Source organism: Temnothorax nylanderi, unplaced genomic scaffold (assembly GCF_030848795.1).
Source record: "Temnothorax nylanderi isolate EJ_2023f unplaced genomic scaffold, tnyl_v1.0 TNYL_tig0019_pilon, whole genome shotgun sequence".
NCBI classification, from domain to species: domain Eukaryota; kingdom Metazoa; phylum Arthropoda; class Insecta; order Hymenoptera; family Formicidae; genus Temnothorax; species Temnothorax nylanderi.
This window is the reverse complement of record NW_027249081.1, coordinates 452,283-473,584: the sequence shown is the minus strand read 5'-3', so window position 1 is coordinate 473,584 and position 21,302 is coordinate 452,283. Positions and strand designations below refer to the sequence as shown.

Sequence of the window (21,302 nt, the reverse complement as noted above, 5' to 3'; positions counted from 1 at the left end):
CTTTTTAAAATGAAAGTTGCCATAACAAGTCGCTGTTACTTCATTAAGGCTGCAATATGTGTCGTGTTCAAACAAAGTTTCTACACAAACAATATGTGGCTGCAACTTTTTGATGAATAACTTTTCAGTAAACTTTTTATTAATCCTCACGGACTAAAAGATAAACTAAGTCTCTTTCAGTAGAAACGAGCGAAAACTGAGTATAAAATACAACAATGATGGAATTAATAACCTTAGAGAAGATAATGACTTCGTTATCTCTTATCGGCATTCTTTTTTTTTTTTTTTTTTCCTAAGCATCGCTTATAATGCTCATTACGTCGATAAATATTGCTGATGAGTTAAATAAGTCGTTATCTCGCTCCCAGTCATCGGCGACAGCAAATTCTCTAGGTTCGCAATCTCCTTGACCCATTGCGGTATTCCTTGATTTTTTCCACTTTTACGGTTTTCCGGATTTACAGCAACTTTGCTGCTGACAGTAGCAAACCTATATCGTAAAAGAATCTCCTATTATTGCTTACGATCGCGCCACGTCTGCAAAGCCAATGATGTTCTCTCGATCGCTTGTATATGTTTAACGATCGTACAGCGATACATATACGCTTCGTTCTTATCTCGATTGCGCAACATTCAAACGTCGCTTCCCCTGTTTCTCGCGACTCCCGTTTTTCGCATTTCTGATTTGTTCCGCTCATTTTCAGGAGTGACAAGCACCTCGTGTTCGATTACGACTCGCTTTTTAGCAGGACTGTTTTAGCGACGTCAAGTGTAAATCAAATGTATCGGTGTTAGAATCAACGTTTCCTTCGTCATGCGTTCTGATGTAAGCTTTCTACTTAAATGCTATCCACGTTTGAAATTCAAGCGAGTTCTACGATCGAGATAGGACCGTGGAACAAGAGCATTACATGTTTTTTCCTGAAGATACGATGGAACATTAATGTCAAGAAGTGTTCTAAAAAAAAAAACCGGCGATATCAGCGAGCGTAAATTGGAGATTCTCGTAAAATGATAACAATAACATAATATCTCGTAAAGCTTTTGTTCGTAATGAAAATTGCAAGAATATAATTGCAACACCAGCGATAATTATCACGGTTGAAATATTCGTAATTAACATATACATTAACTTTATCTGCTTTGATTTACATTTGTTTTTAATTAATATTCATTTACTGCGCATAACATGTATACATAATATATATATATATATATTTGTAACGCGTATCGGTAGAATCGCGAACAAGTCTGAGCACGAAACCGGCAAATCGATTACACGGCTGAACCGCGTCAACGAATTTCTTCACGATTCGCTTACGCTAGAACTGCGAGCGTTCGTTCGTTAGTCACAGCGCAATTCTCCACCTTGTCAGCAAGATATTTTTGTATACACATGACGCAACGCATTGACACAATACGGCAACACAGATTTCCTGTTGAACATCAAACAATCCAAAATTACTACGTTTCCCCACAAGTAATATCGTTATATCGAGCGATGACTTGTGTGTATAAGCATAACAAAATGAATTTCGAGCGACAATTCCGTCGAATAGCTTAAAAGCCAGCTGCGCTCCGTTTATATAACTCCGTAAAAACGACAATGATAAATACTATGCTAATCATTACTGCACCCCATCGCCAGATATCGAATTCACGCGAAATTCTGGAAAAAATAGATTTTTTTTCCGTCACAGCGAGACAGGCCAGCTTCACTTCGGGGGTACATACCCCGCGGTATTTTCCAATCGGAGGGATTCCGCGGTAAACAATGAGTTTTTTTTGTGCAAATAATTGATAACGCGCGTCGCAATCACGCTGGCGGATGTTTTCCGTTTGCGCGTCCGCCGTTAAACGCATTAACTTGCCGTCGTTCGCGACTAAGACGCCGCGACGGAAGGTCGAGAGCGCTTGGAATTTGGGAAATAATTGGAAGATTACAGTGATCTGGCGTAAAAGCAGCGGACTAATGCGAAGACAAACAGGTGAACGTCGCTGTCGCCGATAATCCATACTCTCTTACCCCGCATACGCGAAGTATACGCTGCGTGTTTGGAGGTGATCATTACGACGCCCGTCCGGAGGATCGAATTATATACCGTCGATTTTCCAGTTTCTTTTTGTCCGCCTTTTACCCTTAATCTCTGTACGTCGCGTACAGTAAAGTCTCTTCCTTAAGCCGATATTATGGAAGTCGTGTAGTATATTTATGCCGCTCATTACCATTCGACGTCGGTAATTATTGAATTGGACAGTAATTATTGGATCTCAGCGATATATTTCGAAATCTCTCGAGAATTTGTATAAATTTGCAAGGATATTAAAAAATAACTTCAACAATTTCTGGAGTATACATGTGTCTGAAACTGCGCGGCTTTTCGCAAGACAATTCTCGGAGGTACAGCTAAGTACTTAATATAAGACTTCGCGTTCTGTACACAATTTCGAAACACGGATATTATTTTAAGGGAACTTTACTTCACCAGAGTCGGTAGTGGATATACCGCAACTGCCTGCGGGCAATCGGCTTGGCCATTATTATAATAGAGAGAGTTTTAAGAGCTGAGAAATCTCCTGGAGGCTTTTATAAGTTCTCTATCCGATAATCAATTAACAGTTTTGATAAAAAAAAGTTTCCGTATACGTCAAACGTATCTCACATTCCGAAACAGCCGAGTATCTCGAGAACGTCGAGAATATAATTTACGGACAAGTCACGAAACTATTGGTTCGAAATTAACAACAATCGTGCATTGAAAAAAATATGACGAAGCCTCGCGCAGGTGTATTTTGCGTAAAAACCAAAGAGGACCTTTTTTTTTCCTCTTTGCGTCAAAGTTATGGGACACAGACCGCGATATTTTTTTTACGCGCCGGCGTTCGCAAAGTAAATTGTTTGCTTTTAAAACAGCGCTGCGAAAATAGCTCGGATGGCATGTTTACACGCGATCCTACGGCGACTGACTGGTAATCGAATATCAGCGCCGATTATTCCATGGGCATTCATCAGTGACACGTCATGCATGAGGTGTACTTCATGCGCGGCATAAAGAAGTCGCCGGCGAAGTCTTGCGTAGTCACGGCATATTCGATTCGAGTCTAAAACTTGGGACAAGTATCGATCTTACAGGAAATGCATATACAAGGTGTACCTAGCAGAAATTTCAGCACGGCGACAAATATTTGATTCGTCGTTACATCCTTCAAAATTTCTCTTTCAACACTAAATGTCGCAATTAACTATAAGTAACTTTTAGTTGATCACAAGCGAAATACCACGTTAACACTATGCGGACACCTTTTAAGGCACAGTCGATTTTTCATTTATGATTCCCACGGGAATGGGTACAAAAAATTGCAACAGTTCCGGCCTATGTAAGTATAGAAATCACTTTTTGAAACCTTAAAGATGATACATGAATTTTTATAGATTTTTTGTAACACTGAAACGCTTTCAAAAACCTTTTGGACTTAAAAGTCCCAGGAAGTCCGGGTGAGTGCTCCAAAAACACGGTGCCCGCACAGTGTTGATAAATAATTCAAAAGGATTAATACATTGACATTAAAAAAAAGTATGACTTTAATAAGTATAAATTTAATAAATTATTAATATAAACTTCAGCCTTTAATAAATCTTTAATAAGTAAAAGATATCACACAGATATTGTTCTCTATTCTTTTCTTCGAATGTCTGCCGAAAGTTTTGTTCCGTGATACTATCTGATGATTTCGGAACCACCCTATATAAATTCATTGGCCATTTCCTCTAATAAGAGGAGATAATCAAGACGAGCGCGTCTCCAAAGGAACGACGGGGCTCATTGGGTTCGAAAGGGTTTCATCCGTAGAAGGGTATTCGGGAAATGTTCGTGGAGGTACTTACGTGGGCCGTAGGTACAGCGTCGTTCCTCCGGCTGAAAGTGGACCTAGACGACGTCGATGGCGCGTCGATAATAGAATCACTAGAGCACTGCCACCGTTGCCGTGTTCCACATTACTTGCCATGCTGACAGTCCCGAAATCACTGCGCAAAGAAAAAGAGAGGCGTGCACAAAGGCGAACTGTCCCGTTGGTGCGTAATATAATATCTTGGTAATTTACGTCTTACGCAACAACGGTATATCGATGTCGGGCTTGTTGCGCCGGCTTTTTTCTTCGGAATTGTTTTCCACAACGGACTTCCGAGAAAATGAGGAGGATATTTATAAAATTGATATTTACAAACGTTATATATTACATCATATATTTTCACGTTGGATATTTGATGAAAATATTTGTTTACCGTTCCGGTGGAGAGTTACAGCCTAGTAATGTAATACAGCAGCGCTTGCGAAATCAGTCGGTCAGACAGACTTGTGCGTGTTGTTTTTCAATTCGTTTCTTTTCGTTTACCACAATTATCAATGAGCGACGACACGTCGGCACCGAGCGTGCGCGTGCGTGCATGCGTGACGCGTGAGAAAACCTTTTTTGAGATTGTCAACAAATTTCTTTCGTATATAATCGGTATCTCGAAAATTCACTACATCAAAATGTGATCAAATAAAGATCTAAGCTTTTCATGTTTTAAATTCTTTCTTAGAGTTAATTATTTCGCGCGTTTGATCGATATGCATAGATATGCATGCGAAAAACGAACATGAAACGGTCGATGATAATATATCGCAATTAATATATTAAATAAATTGACTTACTATATATTTGTACCCTGATATCATTGCGCGAAACGTATAATCGAATGGAATCTGTTTTGCAAAATTATGCTGTATTTACAAGTCTCTCGATAGTTGCGATAGAAAGTAGGTCAGTTATCACATATTTAGTCGTCTTATCTATGCGACGTCATTTGAATTTTCAAGTTAAATTGATTGTGGAATATTTCACATTCGTGTTCTAAATTTTAAATTTTACTGTCGCGTTACATTTTGTAGAACTCTATTAGCAAGTACTTGTGAATTTAAATAAAAGTGCCTCTTGCGGTAGGCTTTTTCTACCGTATTGTTATGCATGACGAATGAATTACGTTTGAATATTGATTTATTCACGGCAAACTGATAATATTTAAAATTGATTTATGCAAAATTTTACTGTCGCGTCGTATTTCTCTAAACTCTATTAGCAAGTACTTGTCCTTTTCTAAATAAATATAAAAAAAATGTATCTAGCGATAAAAGGCTTTTCCCTTCGTATTAAATTCGTGGCGGACGAATAGCGTTCAAATATCGATTATTGATTCATGGAAAATTGATAGGGTTTATGATCGATTTATGTAAGTAAAAATAAAACGGTATAAAAAAGGCGAGGGCGATAGGTACGAGATTTTCTAAATATCACAATAAATTCGACTGTTCTGAATATTATATTGCAAGTGTAACGTTTAACATTTCATATCACAAATCCGCGTTTATCGTAAACGTCTATCATTACGTCTAGTTTTTATATTACAGAACTTTACAAAAACCCAAAGTGAATATACATATACACATATTATTCTACGTGAGTTGTAACTCTTTTAACGTCCAATTGTTTAGCACAATCGGACCTGATTGAAGGTAATTGATAGTATTTGCGAGATGAAAATTAGATCGTGTTGAAATATTGCAAATATGTATGTATGCTGTCATCGCTATAGATTTTATACGACGTACAAATACAATTTCCTCTCTTCCTTTTTCTCTTTCACTCATGCGTAAAAAGCTTATCCTATAATTATAGGATGAATACGTACAAACGAAAGCAAATTTGGCTAGATGTATGTATAATTTTGGTGTTCAAGGGCAGCCTAAAACGTGAAGTACATATTCCATTAAAATCGACATAATATTATATTACTTATATTATAATAAAACCTTGAATTAATTAATTTTCTTGATAGTGCGTAGTTACATATTTAGTGAAAACCTTGTGTATATACCTATATATTGCTTCTATTAAAATGAGAAATGCGAGATATAAAATGATCATTAAAGATTATATAGGTAATTTAATATAATTGATTTCATTAGTCGACCAGACATGATTTTATGGAAATAGATGTTACAAAACCACATATCGCACGTGCGTAATATTAATCAGTAATCACCAATTAAATTCGAATAAAATTTAAAAAGTTTTACGTGCTTTTTATAACAGTTATGAAGTTACAATGATTAAATATAATGTAGTTTCTATCCAATGTAGTAATATAAATGTTTCGTAGCCGCATTTAAAAAAATGCGATTTAAAAATAAAAAAGAAAAGGCACAATATTTATTCAATTATACTCCCAAGTGAAGTATTTAATGTTATTTTCGTAAGTTTGTTGGCAATTTTTTTTAGAAATCCGATAAGTAAATTCCTGATACGAACAGATAAGAAGAGTCTTGATATGAAAGCTCTGATATCTTCAATCCACTATCCAAATGAAAGAAAATATTTTTCGTTATCGTATAATAAAATCGATCCAATATCGAGAATTGCTGGAACTATTTGAACTTGACCACGATAAGTTGATTTTCGTGCAAAGCAATGTTAAATAATTCAGATACCCGCAACTCGATACCTTGTTCTTTCCCGTTTCGGTTCATTCTTGACGAGAACTACGCTTCCTTTCACGAATGTTTTGCTCTCTTACTACGAAGAGCGAGCATCGCGAAATGTGGCGATCGCGCGAAGATACTGCGATGTGTTCCCGACGAAACTAAATTATGGAAGCTCGACGACGGCGGCAGCGAACAAATGTCCGCGGCTTATGTGAGTCGCCGAGCCGACCACGCGTCCGCTCGTTTACTTCGTCCCACATTCGAGCAGGTTGTGCGCACACTTTTGCGATGGAATCCCAGTTATTTCGAAGGCACGCATACGCGCGCACGGCGCGTTCCCGTTGTCCCAGGTTCGGCGTGCGCGCGTTGATCGTGCTCTGCGCTACGCCCGGGCCCTACTACCGTATAGAGCGGAGCCGGGAGCGTCGACGAACGCGACATACCTACGTTCGGCATCGCGAATGCATCTTCCCTATTCCCCGAACCAATGCGCGCTCGCGCACCTCCGCATACTCTCGTGCATTATGCATCGATTCATATTACGCGTGAAGCATTGGACCTGCGGGAATTTTAGGGCGCTTCAATGATGCAGACATCCTCTGGAAAATGGAGCTTTTACATATTACCGTATATAATTTCAGACGCAGGTGACTCTTCAACGGCTTTGCAACGTTACAACGACGACTCGGGTTACGATGGAGCACACAGAGAAAAAGACGTGCAAAGTTACCTTTAAAAAATGAGACGTGACGTTACAGAAATACGGCGCACCGCAGAATTTTCACACTTGTAAGAAGAGTCGTGACGTGAGAAAAATAGATGTATTAGAATACAAAATTTGACATTCGAGAAATAAGAATGCAAATTTATTCAAAATTCTCATCTTTTTTTCTTGTTTTTTTTTAGATTAAATCAAAGTGAGATTATAAAAATAATTTATCCGAGAAATATTTCTGTATATTTATAATTAATAATAATAATTTAAGAAAGCAACGACGCCATCAAACCACGAATTTTCCATTGTTAATAACGATCGACGAAAAAGTTTTGATATAAATATATAAAATACCATAACGATTTTCCCACGTTTCTATGGAAACTAAAATAAAATATTGAATAAAGGGAGAGAAGAACGGGGGGAGCATAGAAAAGAAACAATGATATTGTATTCAAAAATTTTCTCGCCGCAGCGCCCTTCGCCCGCGTATTAAAACCCGACAGTACATATGTGGTTTTGCGAATAGAAATTCCTGTGTGCCATACCGGAATGTAAACGAAACTCGATGGGGTAGAACGACGCTAAACGTGGTGCGTATATGCGATACACGTATTGCGAATATCTGTATCGTTAGGATTCCACTTTGCAACGGAGAGAGACACTTCGCGATGTCCCGCGCGAGTACAAACTCAAACTTTGGAGAAGTCCAAAGCCTTATCCTCCACCTGAGTGCAACCGCCGTCACGGATATTTGTATTGCAACCGTTCGCTCGAGTAGACGCCGCCGCGACAATATTTCGTACCAACATAAGCACGGTTTCGAAAATTTCGCCCCGTCGCGTATAATATTGTTACCGAGTACCCCGTCGACTCTATCTTCGCGACGGGAGCCATTTCCGAGTCGGTTCGCCCGAGTGCATCCACCTTCAAAAATTCATCTCTTTGCGGTGATATTCTTGCCAGTGCAGCGCGGGCTAACTAGGGCGTGGCACCAAGGTGGAAGCTCCTATAAATTTTAAGTCTCGCGGCTCTCCCACAACTACTTCAATTGAACCGCCATACGTGCGACAAGATATTTATGACGAAACATTTTTCACGGGATATCCCATACGTAATTCAGTTCAATAAAAAGAGCCTAACGCCAAAATTGTCCTCGAAAATAATTTATCTCTTCAGTGATCGATAAATAAAAATAAATAAAAATGTTTCTGACATCGTTACTATTAATACTTACATCAATTATATCTTTATATAAATTCGATTGCTGGATATGGAAATTTATTTGCGTCACGAACGCAATCAGTCCACAGACGATTTCTGTTATGGCTTTGATTATTATGTATTGCCACGATTCTAATTTACAGCAGCCATTCTCTCTTCTGCAACGCGACAATATCATCTTTAAAAGTGTTCTGTGCCACGATATTGCACATTTCATCATAAAATTTCTTCTTCTTGAACTTTTTCTACTTTTCATCTTTAATTGCAAAATATGTAACACAGTAGTTACAAAGAACAGCCCTATATAAGAAATAAACCAGAATATTCATGCAAAATGTATAATAATATACAATTATTTTTAAAATTGAAATATTTTCAATTATTATTTACTTCGTCTAAAAGAATCTTTTGTGATAATAAATTTTATTTAATATCATTGTTTAACCCGACGTTACTAAAATGAAAATATGTAGCATGATTATTGAGCTGGCATTTATTAAATCTCAACTAATATTAGAGTTTAATAACATAAAATGTTTAAATTAAAAAGTTTTAAATTCAGTTTGATCCTTCAAATCAAATTACACCGATAAAATCGTCAAAGTTGTAAATCATAAAAAAAAATTGTATGGTAAACATAAAGGTTATTTTTAGCAGTTGTAAAAATAATCTTACTATGTTTATAGTATTTGGAATTTGTCATAGTAATAAACTGCGTCTAGCACTCAAATATATCTATGTATCTAACTTTACGGATAATTTACACAACAATTGTATATAATGTATTTATTGTCATTGGAACGTAGAACTGGCAGGTACGCTTCGACGAAGCGTATTTTAACACAAAGGGCTTACGAATATATTTGTTTCGCAACGCGAAATATCTATGTTTAACAAAAGGCGAAACATTCCGCCGACTCGATTTAGAAGTTCTATTAATGGAGTAGCGTTAAAGACGCCGCGACCAATGATAAATTCCGTTTCACCTAACTTCACTCACGAGACCGGCTAAGTAGAAATGACATTTTACGGTGACATTTTCGTGACATATTTATTTTCGGGGCTGCTGTAAAACTTTTTGAAATAAAAAAATATTTCCCACATATTTTCCCGTTCGACACGTGTAACCGCTTCAAGCGTAAATATCAAATGAGAGAACTATTTCAATTTCTGTTTGTGCACGAGATACCGCAAAAATATCATCTGATTTTATTTTTTTAATTTACACGTTTGAATGTTATCTCCTTGTTTAAATAAAATGTCAAAATGTGCAAAAATGACGCGCAACTCGCGCGTGTAGAACGGGGTTCTCTTGTGTGATTTAATGCAACACCTGTCTGTCGATCGACTGGATTATTATCGGCAATTTAAATTATAGCGTATCGTTTGACCGATATCTTTACGAGAATTTCATATTTATAGGACTTTAGCGGAAACAGTTATTTGTAAATTCGTGCTATTTATTTCATGCTGTAAAGCTCCGTGTTCCGAATTAAAGAATTTCTTTTTATAAAACAAGCTGTTTGAAAATACGAGGACTATTTCAAATCGACCGGGAATATGTTATCTGAAAGAGGAAAACGTTAAACATGCGTTATCACAGCACATCAATCTAATATCCAATATACATAAACGTCGGAATAAGGTAAAATATGTAAGTAAATTGCTACAGCGAGAAAAACGAAGATAAATTATCTAATTAAATAGTGATCTTGCGATCGATAACTTTAATATGCTAATGCAGGGGAAATCATTAGTCTTCTCTGTACGTTTAACGCGCAAAAACGCAAGATGCAATTGTTTCACCGCTCGATTCCGTTAATTAAAAATATGCAAAATTGATTTATGCATCGTGTGAAAAAAAAAGAGAATTAACCTGCAAGAGATATACGATTTAATAATGATTCAACTCGCGTAGAATATTTAACTAAGCGTATTCTCTCGCGGGACCGTACTCTCTGAAAAGCACTCTCGATTGCAAGAAAGTCTGGTAAATACGTAGTTGCAGCTACTCTCCCCCCCCCCCCCCATGGGACATTTGAGTTTTACCGAGAAATTACATTCAACGAGAAAACAATCTGGGGGCCGTCCCTCTGTAATTTTACCGAACTCCGTACACGTCATGGAGTAATTTGAAATGAGAGACGTATAAATGCTCTCGCTTTTTCACCTCGTCGCTCATAACTTGAAAGAAATGATCGCAGGCTTCTCAAAGAGATGGCGAAAAAGAAGGGCTGAAAAAAAGATACTCCCCTCCTCCTCCGCCCGCTGAGCAAAATTGGCGAGTGACAATTCCGGCTGTTTTCTTTGGAAAATGACTCTCGACGTTAAAATTCTCAAGTGGACACCTGGCTCGACACAGCTTGAATTCGCTATGTAAACAAACGATTAAGGTCGTAAGCTCATAAGAGTCATAAGCGACGTGTCCTCTCGTTTAGAATTGACTATATATAAACCGAAGGTTTTTCGTCTCTATATTTACGTCGGTGTCGGTATCGTATAATTAGATCTACGTGTTGGATTTTTACGTTTTACGTCTACGTGCCATTCTCGTACAATGCCTATATGTCGTATCTGTTCCGTACGTGACGTAGACTCGTTTCACGTAAACCGAGCTGTACGTTATATAATAAATGAATGAGTCGCGTGTTATTTTTACGTTTCGCCGTGGCGTTATAGTCAGAAAAAACGCGTCAGAATTATTACTAGTTTAGATAAAAAACTTTTTAAGTGGCAGAAAGCTAATAGCGAATTCGTGGTTAAACATCGGTCCTGCACATGCCTCTCACGGTTTTAGCGAGACATTACCCTACTACAACGTATAAAGATTATTAATTGGACGCAGCTCTGCAATGCGGAGTCAACTCCAAAACCTTACTTTTTCCGCTAGAGTAAATTTCGCGAAACGTTAGAAGGAAAATTCTGCGCCAACGTTATCTCAAATACATTGCCCGAATTATAAACTTCCTGAAATACAATTCCATATGTATATACGTTTTTTAGAAAATCTCCCGTCCTCTTTATGACCACTTTGCAATGCAAAACTGAAAATAACGAAAGCGGCGTTTAGTTCCTTATTGCACAATTGCATTCAATTCATAGAAAATCTCTCATCGATTCATAAACATCGAGGTCAACATGAATAGAAATGGGATATTTCGTAAATCCGCGGCCAAGACCTGGAGAAAAACCCCGTCGAGATAAATTATGTTAACGAGAGACTTATAAGTTGTTTATAATACACGATTCTTAAATTACCATATATCACGCGAGAGATCTATTCGCGTGTATAAAAATCGCGGTCTCGCGTAGTGCCGCGTTTTTATCTGAACCATGCAGTCGCAGTGAACCTGCGACATTTCGCATATTCGCATACAATATACGTACGGTATATCAAGAAATACGGTGTCTCGCGGCAAGTAAAATATACATGAAAAATATATATAAAATATAAAGATATATACGAAATCTCAGCAAGAAGTAATGTGCGGCGACAAGCAAGAGAAGACCGCTCGTTGCTCCATTCTCCCATTAAATTCGCTCCAGACTACGCGCGATTAGTAATTAATGACTCGTATATGCGATTCGTAGTAGATTCGCAGAAATTCATTATTCGATACATATCCTCTACAGTCTCTACACTATTACTCATGGTTCACTGTTTGTGTAATATAGTTCTACACAAGAACCACATGAATTGATTGATTTGTGGTGACTCGCGCTCTTTAATTTCGCAAAAAAAGAAACCGCTCCACCGATCTGCACGAATGGTAAACAATGCAGATTCGACGAGCGGACTGTCAATTCGTGCTAAGCTGGGGCTACACTATTCGCGAGTAGTGGAAACTGCCGCATCTCGAATCACGAATCGCGCATAATCTGGCGTTAGGTTTAATCAAGAACCCGCGCACCGCAAGAAGCGAGATCAGTTTCGTGTGTATATACATTACTTAACGCCCGACGCTATCGTAGGCGCGACGGTTCTCCGCGGTAAACAATGTAAACATGAAAACAACACGGGGCAACACACCTTCACGGCCGTATCGCACGTGGCGGATCGGCGCGCGCTCCCGCTCTCGCTCTCTTACGCACACGTCAACAGGAAGGCCACCGCTTAGCCGGCGTCCTTAGTCGGCGAAGATAAATGGCGATACCAAAACACACAGCGCGGCGCGACTCGGCGGTCGCCTTCGGAGAATTCGCTACTACGAGACGAGCACGCGCCTTTCGTCGATCAGTCGCCATCGACCGTCGACCGTTCACCGTTTTCATCCGTCGCGTCGTTGAGAAAGAACACCGAAACCGAACGGCGTGGCGCGGCGCGGCGGCGGGACGACGGTCACGTGTGACGCGGCGTGGCGCGACGACGCTCCCAACCTACCCAGCAGCAGGGAGAAGAGAAGAGAAGAGAAGAGACGACGACGACGGCGGCTCTCGTCCAGATCGTAGATACTGCGAACGCTGTCGGCCGAGCCGCTGGCTCGTACCCGTTCGAAAACACGGCCGCGCCGTACGCCGATTTATGTCTCTCCACCACCGCTCGAGATACGAAGGAACGAGGAGAGGGCGGAGGAGAAAGAGAGACAGAGAAAGAGAGAGGTGGTAGTGGGGCGCGACTCTCCGGCCGGGAGCGACGGATGAGGGAGGGATACGGCGCGAGGGTCGAAAGCGCGGGCGCGTGGTAGGGGGAAATCGACGGGACCGGGACCAGGGCTACGACGATGAGAGAGACAGAGACAGAGACAGAGAGGGAGAGAGAGAGAGAGAGAGAGAAGCGTAGCCGGGAACAAAAGTTCCGACGCGTCGCTTGGCACCATAAAAATATTTCCGTGTTTCGGTGTGCGTCAACGATCGTCGGGGCACCACACTGGGACGAAGCGACGGGGCATCCGCCTCTTTTACAGTCTTGGCTTCCTCACCTCCCTCTCCCTCCCGCCGTCGCCCCGCGTGCTCGGTTGTCCTTTTGTACACTTACGACGAGGAGCCGAACGAGGGAGCGCGCGCGTAAATGGCGGAAGGCGACGGGTTGGACGGCACAATGAAGGGCGGCGCGAATGGAAATACTAACCTTTGGACGATATAAAGTATGTACAAACGCGTATCACGCGCGTGCGATATCTCTTCTTTCTCCTCAACGAGCTTGGAGCGCGACTTCGGACTTTACACGCTGCATCGCGCAGTTTTCGATCAGCCACTACTTATCGTATAAACGGAAACGCGAAGTAGCGAAATGTCACGAGGCGCACGTGATGCGTTCACGTGCGAGACTCGCGGTATCCTCCTTAAACATTTATCTCTTCCTCGAAGGATATTCTACAGCCTTCGAGAGCTATCTGTACAAATTGCCCATAAAAACGTCTCCCTTTTCCCGTAGCGTAAACCCTCGGCGAAAGAAAAGCGATGGGTACAACCATATGGGATCGGCGCCAGCTAATCGAAGGAGAACGGAAATACTCTCCAATGACATGGAAACGCGAGATTACTACGTATGAAAAAGTGGTGGATTCTCTCTACGATTCCGTACGCAAATGACTTTATCGCACGCGACGCAGAAGCACATTTTTCACGATAAAGATAATTTTCGAACGACAATTATAAATACGGCCCCGTTCACACGGTACTCAACAATTTTTAAAGTCAAGCATGACACGCGCTGTGGGTAAATTTATAAGAACGATCTCTTATCGTATATAATTGTCTATTATTTATACCTATTTCTAAGGATAGCCGAGTGTATTCGAAACAAGGATGGAGTAGAGTAAGAATGCCAAGAGCATAGAAACTTTCAAGCACGTCATTAAAAAGTTACGAGGTCACTGGAAGTTAAAAAATCTATACATTGTTTACATTTTCTAAAATTTTCTATGTGTATAATTGAAAATATATATGTTACATTTGCTATATTCAAAATCGCAATCAAAAAATCGATTAGATTATTAAGTTTGTTATTTAAAATTTTATTCTTTGATGCTAAATTAGGACTAATCTATATTTTTTTATAAACATTACTTTCAAAAGTCGATAATTTTAGTAGCTTTCAATTTTTGTGCAGAATATGTAAAGATAATTAATGAGCTTTTAATATCAGAACTCGTTTAGATCTTCTAACTTCTATAGAGATCCTAAATTAACTTATTTTTAAATCATTATAGTGGCCTAACCCTTTAATACAATTTCAATGATAGTCTACGGAATTCAATTCAATTTAACGCTTCGGTCCAGCGCGTCTTTGATAGTAGGTATTTACACACCAACGTTTAACCTCGAAACTTATTATTAAGCATAGAACACTTTACATACGCCCGATCGATTCGCCCGATACGTAATTAACACGCATTTAATCTGCCTTACGTTTGTCGAGTGCCTACGAGCCTTCATGTTTGCCGATACTCCACCGGTTATATATATCTTGTGTCCCGTGCCTCGAAGTATACGAAAATGTATTTCGCAGATCCATGAATGTGAACACGTGAACGCCACATAATTCCATATTGCATAACGCGAGGGGAGAGGAGGAGGGGAGGGGGAGGGGGAATTAGAATCGAGCCGCTTCATTCAATGCAAAACGCGCATTGTCCGTTTCGTACCTCACACGGAGTTGTAAATTACTCCGTATACTGTATACGATATTTTTATCGCGCATGCCGCTCTCGAGATAGTGGCTTCCTGGGGCCTTTAATTTACTCTACGCGGTTATCAGATCGCGCTCCGCGAGGAATATACACCGCTACTTATCATTCTAACTTACATGAGCCGTTTATTTTGACGGTTGCGCAAGTGCAGTCCCGAAAAATCTCACTGAAAATGCGCGCCGCTCGATATTCTCCCTCACCGAGACTCTGTCGTGTCTCGGTATCGCATTCACACTCTGCGTTTTTAAAATAAGCGACATAAATTATTTATAGTCTTGCGATAAGTTAAGTGGTGCGTTAAGCTAAAAAGGAATTTTTATGTATTTCTCAAAGAAAGAGAAAGAGAAAGATAAATAGAAAGATAAAGATAAAGAGAAAGAAAGAAAGAGAAAGAGAGAGAGAGAAAGTCAGGGAAAGTAAGCTTAGTCGTATTTTGTACAATTAAAAAGATTGTAATGCTGGATGGCAGTTATTGAAGCAATTATGATAAACGATACCTTCTGATCTTTAATCCATTCATGACATTACAAATGACCGATTGTTTGAACGAGAACGCAACATTTAGCGTAAAATATGTAAAATTATGCGCGGAAACTCAAACAAACGTCGATTTGTTCGGTTATTATACAATTCTTGCGATTATTAAAACGGAACACGGGGTTGAAAATAGTCGTGCAAAATGTGGACGATCGACGGCGAACGACCGCGTTTTCATGCTGCGTGTGGACACGTAGCGACAATACGTTGTAAACTCTCAGGCAACTCGGGAATCCGAATGGTACATCCCAATCAACGCCATTGTAAACAGTATATGCCGTTAGAAACACATGAAAACATGCCGCTTTGGGCCTTTCAAGCTTCGCTTTATATTGCCCCAGCAAACACGGAGAAAAAGTGAAAAAATTTATATATGCAAAAGATGGGAAATATGAAATGAGTAACGTTACCCCCAGCATTGAGAAACGTGGCTGTCACGGTTGTTAAATGTAATTTTCTGATTCTAGTGATATACAAAGTGCGCAATTTCTACGTCAGGCGTACAGAAATCAGAATCTATTAACTAACACGTTGGAAACCGTGCATTACGAAATAACGTTAAATATAGAGTGAAAGTTGCAACGCTGAAGATTCGTGATCGCGATGTAACAGATTTAGATAGTGGCTTTTCTCACGCTTCTACTTAAAATAATCTCTAAATCTTAAATAATGTATAAAATCACGTTTTTTGTATTCTGCAATTTAGAACCAAAATCAATTAAATATTGTAAAATTGTATTTCTGTAATTTCTACAAGAATTTGAGATAAAATTTTGTACGATAATTTGAGATAAAGTTTTATCACTTTCATTTTTAAATTACAATTATCTAAGAGCGTAAAGTAACGATATAATGGTCGAGCATAATCCATTAACTGTTCCCTTGGCCGCTTTTCTTTCATACCTATCGGTACGGTTGAATGTTTACGCTCACCTATCTTTGTAAGTTTTAAGATAAGATGTCGTCTGTTGATCGATCGTATCGGTAGTATGCCGAAACTTTCCGAATAATAAAGACCGACGACGAACATCGTCGATATTGCAAAGTAAACGTGTTAAAAATTTTCTCTACGTAACTACACGAACACGAAGCAGTTGAATTTATCGCGGTATAATTTTTCCTTCTTTTTTTTTGTTAAAAAAGTAAATTATACCGAAATGCATCGACCAAAGTCAACGCGGCGAACATTACATTACATACAAGTCTGAACGAAGCGGACAAAGTTGCCCGACAAAATTTTCTGCCAGTCAATTTACCCTTTGGAAGAGAAAAAGAAAAAAAAAAGAAGAAAACGAGTTTTCGGACTTGCGTACCTCCGCTGCGTGGACGCGGATCCGCTGTTCCGCTGTTGAAATACGTCGTTAAAATCAACACGCGACGGATATTATTCCACATACAAATCTGAAGCAGCTAACCTTGTCCATCAAAATTTTCCGTCAGTTAATTTATTCTTTTAGGGCCGGTTGTTCCAACCTGTTGGTAAGCTAACTAATAGTTAGATGATATTTATGTCTTTGTTTATCCTTTACATTAGACAAAGATAGGCATTGATTTAACTATTGGTTGGCTTAGAAAAAGAAAGAAAACGAGAGACCGAGTTTTTCGATTTGCATTTCTTCGCCGTTGAAATTCGTCGTTGAAGTCAAGCAGCTGAATTTGTCCGTCAAAATTTTTCGTCAGTTAATTTACTCTTTTAAAAAAATAGAGTTTCCCGATTTGCGTTTCTTAGTCGCGCGCGCGCGGATTCATCGCTGAAATGCGTCGTTGAAGTCAACGCGACGTATATTATACCACATACAAATCTGAGCATAAAACAGTTGAACTTGTTCGTCAAAATTTCCTGTTAATTTATCCGCTCAAAAAAAAAGAAAGAAAAAGAGAACGTGTTTCTGGATTTGCATTATTTTTCGCAGCGCGGACGCGGAAACGCGCTGAATGCACGGATATTATTCCACATTACAGCTGAGCTTGTCCGTCAAAATTTTTCGTCGGTTAATCTATTCTCTTTGGGGAAAAAAAAAAAACAGAAAGAAAAAGAGAACGCGTTTCCGGAATTTGCGCTCCTCTGCCGGCGCGGACGCGGATCCGTCGTCGAAATACGTCGTTATAATCAGCGGCGGTGCGCTGCGTGGGGTAGAGGTACGGCGATCTTACGCGATGCCGCGCAATAGCATCGCACACCATACCTTCCCGTCGATTGATTCCTCCGCAGAACGCGCAGGAAACCCGCTCGCTCTCGGTCTCTAACCTCGCGCTCGCGAGTCACTGCGTACTTATGCGAGTCTGCGACGCGACGCGAATCGCATACTCTCGTTTATAAAAGCGCGTCGCGTGCCGCACGGCGATACATCGATCACTTAATTATCGCCCTACGCGACACATTACGTACGCGAATAAAATGTTGCGTAGCGCGATAATTAAGTGATCGATATATGTATATGCGGTATGTATACGTATACATATATAGCCGACTACCTAGCTATACGATATTGCGGCAAATGCACGCTAACCAGACGGAGGGCGATACCGACGCCGAAACTGCGTCGTCGAAGACGTCACACAAAAGTGCCGTGCCTCGGGGACTTTCATTAGACCCCGCTTTCGGAAAAGAACCAGGCGTCACGCCTACGCGACAACGCGACCCGCTTCCCCGCTCGCGATGGAAAAATAGACGACGCTGCGCAACAGCCACGTACGGCTAGGCGTACACGTCATCCCGAATGGATCTCACCTTTGACTTGATGAGAAATTAACATTCGTCGAACGCGCTAGTCGCTGATCGTCGGATTACCTGACCTCGCTACGACATATACGTATCGGTATACGCGGGGCGGATGAATCGAATCGAAGCGTCGCGTCGTATCGCGTCTCGTAGCGTCGCTATCCGAGAGGCTCTCGTTCGGCTCGTGAAAATTTCCCCGTTTACGAGCGACTCGCGTACGGCTTCTCCACGCGGGATCGATCTTATCGCGCGAAAGTCGTGTTTGTAAACACGTCGCGGCGAGCACTAGCACGTTTTCCGCGTCGAAGGGAGATGGACGCGCGGCGCGGCATCACAAAACCGACTGCGTCGCACATTTCGTAAAAGTGTCCTGAACACAGACACGGGCACAGGCGCGCACACACGGACCTTCGGTCGATCCGTCTTGCCGGACAACACTCGTACACCATCTTCGAATGGTGGTCTAGGAATGTGACCGTTACAGGGGAAGAAAGCGTGCTACGGAGCGAGGGAGGGAGACAGAGAGAGAGAGAGAGAGAGAGAGACAAGGAGAGAAAGAGAGATAGAGATAGAGAGAGATAGAGGGAAAGGGAGGAAAAGGGAAGTCGAGGGCGGACCTCACGAGAGACGCTGCGCTTCTTCTCACCGCATATTTAGCGACAAACGCGTTCGATTCCCAGCCTACGCTGACATTGACATAATTCTCAATTTACGACGGCGTCGACAACACACAGTTGCGAGCGCACGGCGCGGCGCGGCGCGGCGCGGCGGAGTGAAATCGAAGGTAAACAAAGTCGAGCAAAGTCAGTCATTTCATTCATTCGATCAATCAATCGGGCGTGTATATACTGTATACGAACAAATGAACGAACGAGCGAGCGGGAACGGTTGCAGGTAGCGCAATTACAACACCAACCTTTCGATTCCTCTCGCGGCGCATTTTAAGCGGGCGTGCGTAGGCGTCGGATTTTCACTCGGCGTGACACGCGAACCTCACCACCGTCGGGCGCGCAGAACACTGAGGGATTAGACGGCAAGACGGCGGTGCGTCGTTCCCTGCGCCGAATATAGGGTGGAGAGAAGAACTGTGGAACGGTTGGCGCGCGGCGGAGACGATGCCGCGTCCCACGTGAAACGGACTCGCGTCACTTTCTCGCGCTTCATCCGTCGATCGGTCTCTCCTCGCCCAATCGCGCGAGCACTCTGCGCCGACGGCGAACGATCAAAACAGAGGAAGGAAGGAGGGCGCGCCGCGCCGCACCGCGCCGCTCCGCATCGCTCCGCGTCGCGTCGCGTCACAGGACTCACGGGGAAGCACCGGGAGGGGGGGGGGGTTGGTGGGGAGCCGGAGCGGTCGCGCGGGGGAAACGAGCGGAGCGGAGCGAGCGCGCGAGTGAGCGACGGGGACGAGCGGGACGGCGCGGCGGCAGGAAGAAAGAGAAAGAGCGACGGTCGTGTCTTGTATATTGCGTAGTAAGCGCTTGAATGGATTACGTCACGCGGCCGAAGCCAGCCAGAGGGTAGAAACGCGCAGCGGACGCGTCCCGCCCGACCGACGCGACGGCGGGCGATGGCCGCGCGCACGCGACACGCACAATAGGCGATGCGGAACAACGATGCGGTCGACAGCCTGCCCGACAACGATGATGGACGACGACGACAGCGGGGAGACGAGACAGGTCGAGACGAGACGCGACGCGACGTGGCGTGCATAAATCCGCACAAGGGTCGACCGCTGCTCCTTTCTCCAACGCTCTACCTCGAATGCGGCGCGTCGCGCGCGGATCGATCGCCGCTTGTACGTTACGTGCTACATAAAGTGTGCCGGTTCGCGCCGCGGATATAGCGGTGCGAGGACGCACATGCTTTCCCGTCGTCTCTCCTTCGTCCGATACCCACGTGCGTTCACACGAGTTCTCGGACGCGGCGTCCCCGCGTTCTTCCCCCGCCCCGCCCCGCTCCCCGCGCTCTTCCTGTCTTGTCTTTCTTGTCTCTTTCGCATCGACGCGCTATGTATATATATACATATGTACAATATACAAGTTTCAAGTTTGTATGTGCGTATATGTATATGTATATACACATGCATATATGGGTATATAAATGCTTGGGGCTGTGCTCTCGTTCCTCGATGTCTCCCGTCGCATTCGTCTAATCGCATACAAACTCGGCCACGTTCAGACCTTTCCTAACTTCAGTCCGTTCGCTCGCTTTGTTTTCGCGCGGGACGCGACGATCGGCGGAAAGCTGCTCGTCGCGCGGAAAAAAGGCGCGCGCGCGCGTGGAACAAAGCGTGGGTCCTCACGCCGCGCCGTGTCGCGGGATGCGCATTGCGCTTTGCGCTCTCACCTCGTCGTGCGTGCTCGTCACGGCGAGCGCGCGATTCACGTGCGCGCCGTTCGTCACGCAGTAGCTCGCGGTGGCGATGGCGGTGGCGGTGGCGGCTGCGACGGAGGCTGCGAACGGCATATCTCACTCGTCTTCCGCTTCTTCCGAGAACGTATACACGGTATATACACGCGCGCGCGCGCGCGCGCGAGCGCGGGCGCGAGAGAGACACCGGTACCGCGTACGGCACAGAGAAAAAAACACTCACACACACACACACTGACACAGGGCCGAGGGGGCCAGGCTTTGGCACGCACGACCACGCACGACAACGACGCGCACACTATCTCGGCTTCGGACGACTCTCGTTTGTACGCGAGTAAACTCTCTCCTCGCCCTCGAATGCGAGCGGTCGGACGGACGGGCGGGCGGGCGGCGGGCGTGCGGGCGCGCGCGTGCGCGGCTCGCTTCTACCGAGTAGGCGGCGCGACAACGTATACCCCGACCAGCGAGTCAGCTGCTACTGATCGAGCCGCCGTGATCGCGGAGTACACCGACGCGGTCTGAATGTAGCCGCGAACGTAACGGCACACAGTGAGGGACGTCCCACGGGCCCGCGG

The 21,302-nt window shown here is 42.8% G+C and overlaps 1 protein-coding gene across 4 annotated transcripts in view; it reads right to left on the bottom strand.

Annotated features, from left to right (window-relative positions):
- LOC139768944 (insulin receptor) overlaps window positions 1-19,613 on the bottom strand; it is a 73,596-nt gene extending 53,983 nt beyond the window's left edge. Inside the window, exons 1-2 of one of the 4 annotated variants that reach the window (XM_071699613.1) lie at window positions 19,271-19,613; window positions 3,887-4,027 (exon numbers count right to left, since the gene is read on the bottom strand). The gene's annotated coding sequence lies outside the window, so the exon portion shown is untranslated. The other 3 variants (XM_071699615.1, XM_071699617.1, XM_071699616.1) reach the window with 3 other exon arrangements.
- Window positions 19,614-21,302: the final 1,689 nt, after the last annotated feature.